The following is an 8,361-nucleotide window of genomic DNA, read 5'->3' as shown; positions in this document are numbered from 1 at the left end:
TAGAGTGAAGGGGCGGCAGGTAGCCTAGTGGTTAGAGTGAAGGGGCGGCAGGTAGCCTAGTGGTTAGAGTGGAGGGGCGGCAGGTAGCCTAGTGGTTAGAGTGAAGGGGCGGCAGGTAGCCTAGTGGTTAGAGTGAAGGGGCGGCAGGTAGCCTAGTGGTTAGAGTGAAGGGGCGGCAGGTAGACTAGTGGTTAGAGTGGAGGGGCGGCAGGTTGCCTAGTAGTTAGAGTGAAGGGGCGGCAGGTAGCCTAGTGGTTAGAGTGTAGAGGTGGCAGGTAGTCTAGTGGTTAGAGTGGAGGGGTGGCAGGTAGACTAGTGGTTAGAGTGTAGAGGTGGCAGGTAGTCTAGTGGTTAGAGTGAAGGGGCGGCAGGTAGCCTAGTAGTTAGAGTGAAGGGGCGGCAGGTAGACTAGTGGTTAGAGTGTAGAGGTGGCAGGTAGTCTAGTGGTTAGAGTGAAGGGGCGGCAGGTAGCCTAGTAGTTAGAGTGAAGGGGCGGCAGGTAGACTAGTGGTTAGAGTGTAGAGGTGGCAGGTAGTCTAGTGGTTAGAGTGAAGGGGCGGCAGGTAGCCTAGTGGTTAGAGTGAAGGGGCGGCAGGTAGCCTAGTGGTTAGAGTGAAGGGGCGGCAGGTAGCCTAGTAGTTAGAGTGAAGGGGCGGCAGGTAGCCTAGTGGTTAGAGTGTAGGGGCGGCAGGTTGCCTAGTAGTTAGAGTGAAGGGGCGGCAGGTAGCCTAGTGGTTAGAGTGGAGGGGCGGCAGGTAGCCTAGTAGTTAGAGTGAAGGGGCGGCAGGTAGCCTAGTGGTTAGAGTGTAGGGGCGGCAGGTAGCCTAGTGGTTAGAGTGAAGGGGCGGCAGGTAGCCTAGTAGTTAGAGTGAAGGGGCGGCAGGTTGCCTAGTGGTTAGAGTGTAGGGGCGGCAGGTAGCCTAGTGGTTAGAGTGAAGGGGCGGCAGGTTGCCTAGTGGTTAGAGTGAAGGGGCGGCAGGTTGCCTAGTAGTTAGAGTGAAGGGGCGGCAGGTAGCCTAGTGGTTAGAGTGTAGGGGCGGCAGGTAGCCTAGTGGTTAGAGTGAAGGGGCGGCAGGTAGCCTAGTGGTTAGAGTGAAGGGGCGGCAGGTAGCCTAGTAGTTAGAGTGAAGGGGCGGCAGGTAGCCTAGTGGTTAGAGTGAAGGGGCGGCAGGTAGCCTAGTAGTTAGAGTGAAGGGGCGGCAGGTAGCCTAGTGGTTAGAGTGAAGGGGCGGCAGGTAGCCTAGTAGTTAGAGTGAAGGGGCGGCAGGTAGCCTAGTGGTTAGAGTGAAGGGGCGGCAGGTAGCCTAGTAGTTAGAGTGAAGGGGCGGCAGGTAGCCTAGTGGTTAGAGTGAAGGGGCGGCAGGTAGCCTAGTAGTTAGAGTGAAGGGGCGGCAGGTAGCCTAGTGGTTAGCGCATTGGGCCAGTAACCGAATGGATATAGATTGCAAAATATAGATTGCAAAATAGTTGAGATGAGATTTGCGATGGCACATGGTTTATGAATTGACACACAATTTTCACACAATTGACACACATTTGTAAATCCCAAACTCTAAAAGTAATTGGAAAGGTAGATAGATAAATTATTTGTGACATTGTGGTTCCACTAAGGAATGTAAAACAAGATGCAGGATAGCATATGGATAGCAACAGAAGATCATAGGTTCGAATCTCACTGACACCGTGTCACAATAAAAACACATGTGTTTGCATGATTAGTGCCTAAGGAAAGTAATCTCCATGTGTCCTATCTGTGCTGGGAGTTCAGAACAGATAGTCCTATTGTGAAAGTTTTAAGGCAGTTAAAACCCTCACGGGTTTTAAAACCCTTTAAGGCAGTATAAACCCTCACGTCCTTGGCCAAGGTGGACCACCAGTACTTCCCACTCAAACAGCGCACCGTCCGGCCGATCCCAGGATGACCAGAGGAGGGTGACATGTGGGCCCAGTAGATCAAACGTTCTCGGACAGTAGACGGAATGTACAGTGATGTGATTGGTTCCTGAGCCCACCCCTGCCGATGTGATTGGTTCCTGAGCCCACCCCTGCCGATGTGTGGTTCCTGAGCCCACCCCTGCCGATGTGATTGGTTCCTGAGCCCACCCCTGCCGATGTGATTGGTTCCTGAGCCCACCCCTGCCGATGTGATTGGTTCCTGAGCCCACCCCTGCCGATGTGTGGTTCCTGAGCCCACCCCTGCCGATGTGATTGGTTCCTGAGCCCACCCCTGCCGATGTGATTGGTTCCTGAGCCCACCCCTGCCGATGTGATTGGTTCCTGAGCCCACCCCTGCCGATGTGATTGGTTCCTGAGCCCACCCCTGCCGATGTGATTGGTTCCTGAGCCCACCCCTGCCGATGTGATTGGTTCCTGAGCCCACCCCTGCCGATGTGATTGGTTCCTGAGCCCACCCCTGCCGATGTGATTGGTTCCTGAGCCCACCCCTGCCGATGTGATTGGTTCCTGAGCCCACCCCTGCCGATGTGATTGGTTCCTGAGCCCACCCCTGCCGATGTGATTGGTTCCTGAGCCCACCCCTGCTGATGTGATTGGTTCCTGAGCTCATGTAATTTTGAAATGTATAAAATCCTCATTGTTTTTTCTGTAAAACCCGTGATGAAGGCTGAACTGCGTTGGTTTGACGTTTAACACAAAGAAGCTTTTTATCAGCTTCCACCGTCCCACTCAAATAAATGCTGTTAACAATACCTATGGCTGTAGGGGTGGTCCCCAGGTGGGTTTCTGCATTGCAGGTGTGATTGAATTACATGAACCCCAAACTTTAGGTACCTTCCTGCAATGGTAACTATGGATTTAGTACACAATGCCAACAGTCAAGTCAGGACAGGTCATTTAAAAACAAAAGTGATATTTAATTTAGCAGAGTGACTCTCTTCTTCTGTAGTGTGAGGTATCTCTGGTGCTGATCAGAGAAATAATGGGTGTGTAGTTATAATAACCTCTAGACAGTCACCTGGCGGACCAATGTGGGGCAAACTGTTGACTGTCATTGGTAGAAAGATGGCAGCATTGTCTCTGGGACTGGTGATGTCACAGCTGGTTGTCAGAGGTAAGTCTCCTACCAAAGATCTAGATCAGGATATGAATAGAATTCAACACAATTGGTAATACCTGGTATTACCTGGGGACTTCTCAATTAAAAAAGTGTATAATTACTGTGTAAATATTAAGTAATAACCTTTTTCAACATCAATTACAAAAGTGGATAATTACTATGTAAAATGTGTAAATATTAAGTAATAACCTTTTTCACCATGAAATGTCTGATTAAATACCAAGTATACTTTGGTATGTCTCAAGTGAGCACTGGCTATCGGTCTGTATGTGACTCTAGGCAGTGCGGTTAAAGTCCTGTCTCAGCCGGGGAACACAGTACAGTTTCCATGTGACTACAGCTATGAGGACCGCCAGGACATTCCCCAGCTGTCTGTCCAGTGGAGAGGCCCAAGCAACACGCTCCTCTGTCACTACATCAAACACAAGGTGTGGAATGCCGCGTGTACGTTTCATCTTTTGTGTTTTCTCCACGTCTCATGGCAAAATGTGTAGAATTACAGGAAATGTGCTTTAAAATTGCAACATTTTCTCCATGCCTCATGGTAAAATGTGTAGAATTACAGGAAATTAACTCTAAAATATAATATAATGTAGTAGTGGGGGTGGTTGGGGTTATGTAAGCCAGAGCGCCTTAGACAAACGTCCATTTTGGTGAAAACCTTATGGTCAATACAGTTTTGATAGAGCATGGCGTTTGCAACGCCAAGGGACGTTAGTTCGATTCCCGTTTGGACCACCCTTACGAGAAGAAAAAACATGCATGCATGACTGTAAGTTGCTCTGGATAAAACGTCTGCTAAATTGTATTTATTGTTATGTTAAGGCCTTCCAGAACTGCACCGAGGGCTACTCACTGGACTACACGCCGAGGAAGATCACTCTGAGCATCACAGAGGTTAGAACGCAAGACTTCGGATCTCACGTCTGCTCTGTTAGCAAGAGACACCAGTTCACGGACTTTAGCATCGAGCTAGCCGTGAAGACAGGTGAGTTGGTTTGTCTATATTGTCTGACTTTAGCATGGAGCTAGCCGTGAAGACAGGTAAGTTGGTTTGTCTATATTGTCTGACTTTAGCATGGAGCTAGCCGTGAAGACAGGTGAGTTGGTTTGTCTATATTGTCTGACTTTAGCATGGAGCTGGCCGTGAAGACAGGTGAGTTGGTTTGTCTATATTGTCTGACTTTAGCATGGAGCTAGCCGTGAAGACGGGTGAGTTGGTTTGTCTATATTGTCTGACTTTAGCATGGAGCTAGCCGTGAAGACAGGTGAGTTGGTTTGTCTATATTGTCTGACTTTGTTTCTACTTTGTTTATGGGTTTGTGTGTATTTGAATCTTCTCATGGGGAGTTTGGTGTTTTTCTGTCTTTAGATCCCATCACTTCCTTACCGACGAACAGGTGGGCTCAGTCAGGTAAATTCACAGAACGTATACAGTAGATCTACTGTGTGGGATGGGCAACAGTGTGGAATGCCTTTTGAAGGCCCTCGGATTAATAAAACAAATATTATAATAATAAAAAGATCATATACATGTATATATATATTTTTTAACTCAGTCGGGGTCTCAACGTACTGTAGTAGAATACACAAGGTGCAATTTGAACATGTGGTTATGCACCAGCTGTTTTTCTCTTGTTGTCAGTCACTGATAGTCTCTCAATTAGTCATGTCAGATTTCTAACTTAGTCTAACGGCCAGCTAATCTAAATGTAGTAATCATGATCGAATTACCAGCCAGGGGGCCCCATTGACTTTGTTGTTCAGTCTCACTCAGATATTATATTAAAAACAGCAAACATTTCTCTCCACTCTATGACAAAATGTGTAGAATTACACGAAATGTGCTTTAAAATTGTAACATTTTCTCCATGCCTCATGGCAGAACGTGTTGAAGAGCCACTCGTGTTGAGTTCAGATTTTTTGTGACCCCCACCTCATCAAAGTTGCCCATCCCTACTCTTATGAATGAAATCCAAAGAAATTCTCCAATTTACTTTTCACACGTTTTTTAACTTTGAAATAAGAGACAAAATATCCCATTTCCCCCTTGAATTTCCATGTCCAATTGATATCCTACAGGAATTGTAGCAGAAGAGAGTGACCTTGTCCTTTAAAGTAATATTCCACTGCGTATGACAGTTCATGTCTGTAATTGTTTCCCTCCTAGGTCTTCCTGAGGGACATCTTGTTGTCCTTGTCTGCTCTGTGTTGGTCAGCACCTGGGGATGAAAAGCAGAAATACTGGGAAAATAAAGAACAGATTGAGATTACATTTTTAAAATATAAATATTGTAATTAGAAATAATAAAGAATATAAACTTCATAAATGTTGTACTCTGAAACATTAACTCTATTTATTGTGTGTGTGTGTGTGTGTGTGTGTGTGTGTGTGTGTGTGTGTGTGTGTGTGTGTGTGTGTGTGTGTGTGTATATATATATATAACAGGTTCAGCTAACCAGTGTGGTGCCGTATGCAGAGTCACAGTTCATGACAGCGCAGAACATTCCACACAGCCGTAGACCGCAGGCTTAGGAGCCCTGTCAGCATGTTACTGAGTACTGACATGAATAGGGCCCTGGTCAAAACTAGTGCCCTATATAGGGAATAGGGCTCTGGTCAAAACTAGTGCACTATATAGGGAATAGGGCCCTGGTCAAAACTAGTGCACTATATAGGGAATAGGGCTCTGGTCAAAACTAGTGCACTATATAGGGAATAGGGCCCTGGTCAAAACTAGTGCACTATATAGGGAATAGGGCCCTGGTCAAAACTAGTGCCCTATATAGGGAATAGGGTTCCATTTGAGATGGACACATGTATTTATATTCATTTGATTTACTAGTTAGAATTGAGATGCAGTGATGATTTACTGTTGTCTGTCTGTCTGCCTGCCTGCTTGTCTCTGTCTGTCTGTCTGCCTGCCTGCTTGTCTCTGTGTGTCTGTCTGTCTGCCTGCTTGTCTCTATATCTGTCTGTAATCCTCCACTGACTCATTTGATTATTGAATTACCTCACTCTGTAGCTCAGCCTAGGCTTCAGTGTCCAATAATGATATAGTCCTTTACTACAATGATATAGTCCTTTACTACAATGATCTAGTCCTCTAACTACGATGATATGGTCCTTTACTACGATGATATAGTCCTTTACTACAATGATATAGTCCTTTACTACAATGATATAGTCCTTTACTACGATGATATAGTCCTTTACTACGATGATATAGTCCTTTACTACGATGATATAGTCCTTTACTACAATGATATAGTCCTTTACTACAATGATATAGTCCTTTACTACAATGATCTAGTCCTTTACTACAATGATCTAGTCCTTTACTACAATGATATAGTCCTTTACTACAATGATATAGTCCTTTACTACAATGATATAGTCCTTTACTACAATGATATAGTCCTTTACTACGATGATATAGTCCTTTACTACAATGATCTAGTCCTTTACTACAATGATCTAGTCCTTTACTACAATGATATAGTCCTTTACTTACTACAATGACATAGTCCTTTACTACAATGATCTAGTCCTTTCACTAAGGAACTGCTCCCACGTGGTTCCTAGGAAGGCTGGCACAGCACAGGACAGGACGTTACTAAGCTATTATTGTTTAATGAGAGAGTGGGTGCTGGCTACTGACTGCATACTGTACCTGGCTGGTATGTGTTATGTAGTATGTGATATGACTGCTATACACTAAATCAAATCACATTGTATTCCTCTCAAGCTTGGTAAACAACAGGTGTAAACTAACAGGGAAATGCTAGTGTTTTGTCATGTGCCTTTTACTGAGGAGTAGCTTCCGTCTGGCCACTCTACCATAAAGGCCTGATTGGTGATTGGTCACGTCCCTGCCCTTCTCCCCCGATTGCTCAGTTAGGCCGGGCGGACAGCTTTAGGAAGAGTCTTGGTGGTTCCAAACTTCTTCCATTTAAGATTAATGGAGGCCACTGTGTTCTTGGGGACCTTCAATGCTGCAGCAGTTTTTTGGTACCTTTCCCCGGATCTGTGCCTCGACACAATCCTGTCTCGGAGCTCTACGGACAATTCCTTCGACCTCATGGCTTGGTTTTTCACTGTCAACTGTGGGACCTTATATAGATAGGTGTGTGCCTTTCCAAATCATGTCCAATTAATTTCATTTACCACAGGTGGACTCCAATCAAGTTGTAGAAACATCTCAAGGGTGATCAGTGGAAACAGGATGCACCTGAGCTCAATTTCGAGTCTCATAGCAAAGGGTCTGAATACTTATGTAAAATAAGGTATTTTCTCCTTTAAATTTGTCTTTAGGACTTTTTTGGGCTCACATGTGGCTAAATGGTAACATTATGTAAGGCGTTATGTAATCTGCCCCAGAGCTCAGCAACAGCACAGTGAATGATATCCTCTTCCTGGAGCTTAGCAGAATTGCTGCCATCAGCTTCACATGGCCCTGGCTGTCTGTAGTACCATGTCTCACCACTAAGGGGCAGCACCATCCTTAACCCTGAGCCAAACTAACAGTGTCTAACATACAGTATTTCTATGGGGTGTCTAACCTACAGTATGTCACAGTGACCTGGGGTACTTGTGAGTGCATAAAAGCCTGACTATCTGTAGTCACATAACATTCAATGACGGTCCTCTAGAATAGCGACCACACAGTGTTCTGTTGGTCTGATTGGTTGAAAAAGCTCTTCTTTTTTGTCACTTGCTTCGTAAATCACTGGTGTAACGACTAACAGTGAAATGCTTACGGTCCTTTTCCAGTAACGCAGATGAACACAAACATATAGAAATAGTGACACGAGGAATAACGTGGCTATATACAGGAAGTACCAGTACTGAGGTAATAACATGGCTATATACAGGAAGTACCAGTACTGAGGTAATAACATGGCTATATACAGGAAGTACCAGTACTGAGTCAATGTGCTGGGGTATGGGGTAATAACATGGCTATATGCAGGAAGTACCCGTACTGAGTCAAGGTGCTGGGGTATATACAGGAAGTACCAGTACTGAGTCAATGTGCTGGGGTATGAGGTAATAACATGGCTATATACAGGAAGTTCCAGTACTGAGTCAATGTGAAGGGGTATATACAGGAAGTACCAGTACTGAGTCAATGTGCTGGGCTATGTACAGGAAGTACCAGTACTGAGGTAATAACATGGCTATATACAGGAAGTACCAGTACTGAGGTAATAACATGGCTATATACAGGAAGTACCAGTACTGAGTCAATGTGCTGGGGTATATACAGGAAGTACCAGTACTG

The sequence above is a fragment of the Salvelinus fontinalis genome, chromosome 4, assembly GCF_029448725.1.
Source record: "Salvelinus fontinalis isolate EN_2023a chromosome 4, ASM2944872v1, whole genome shotgun sequence".
In the NCBI taxonomy this organism is placed as follows: Eukaryota; Metazoa; Chordata; class Actinopteri; order Salmoniformes; family Salmonidae; genus Salvelinus; species Salvelinus fontinalis.
Note: the sequence above shows the minus strand (reverse complement) of the source record.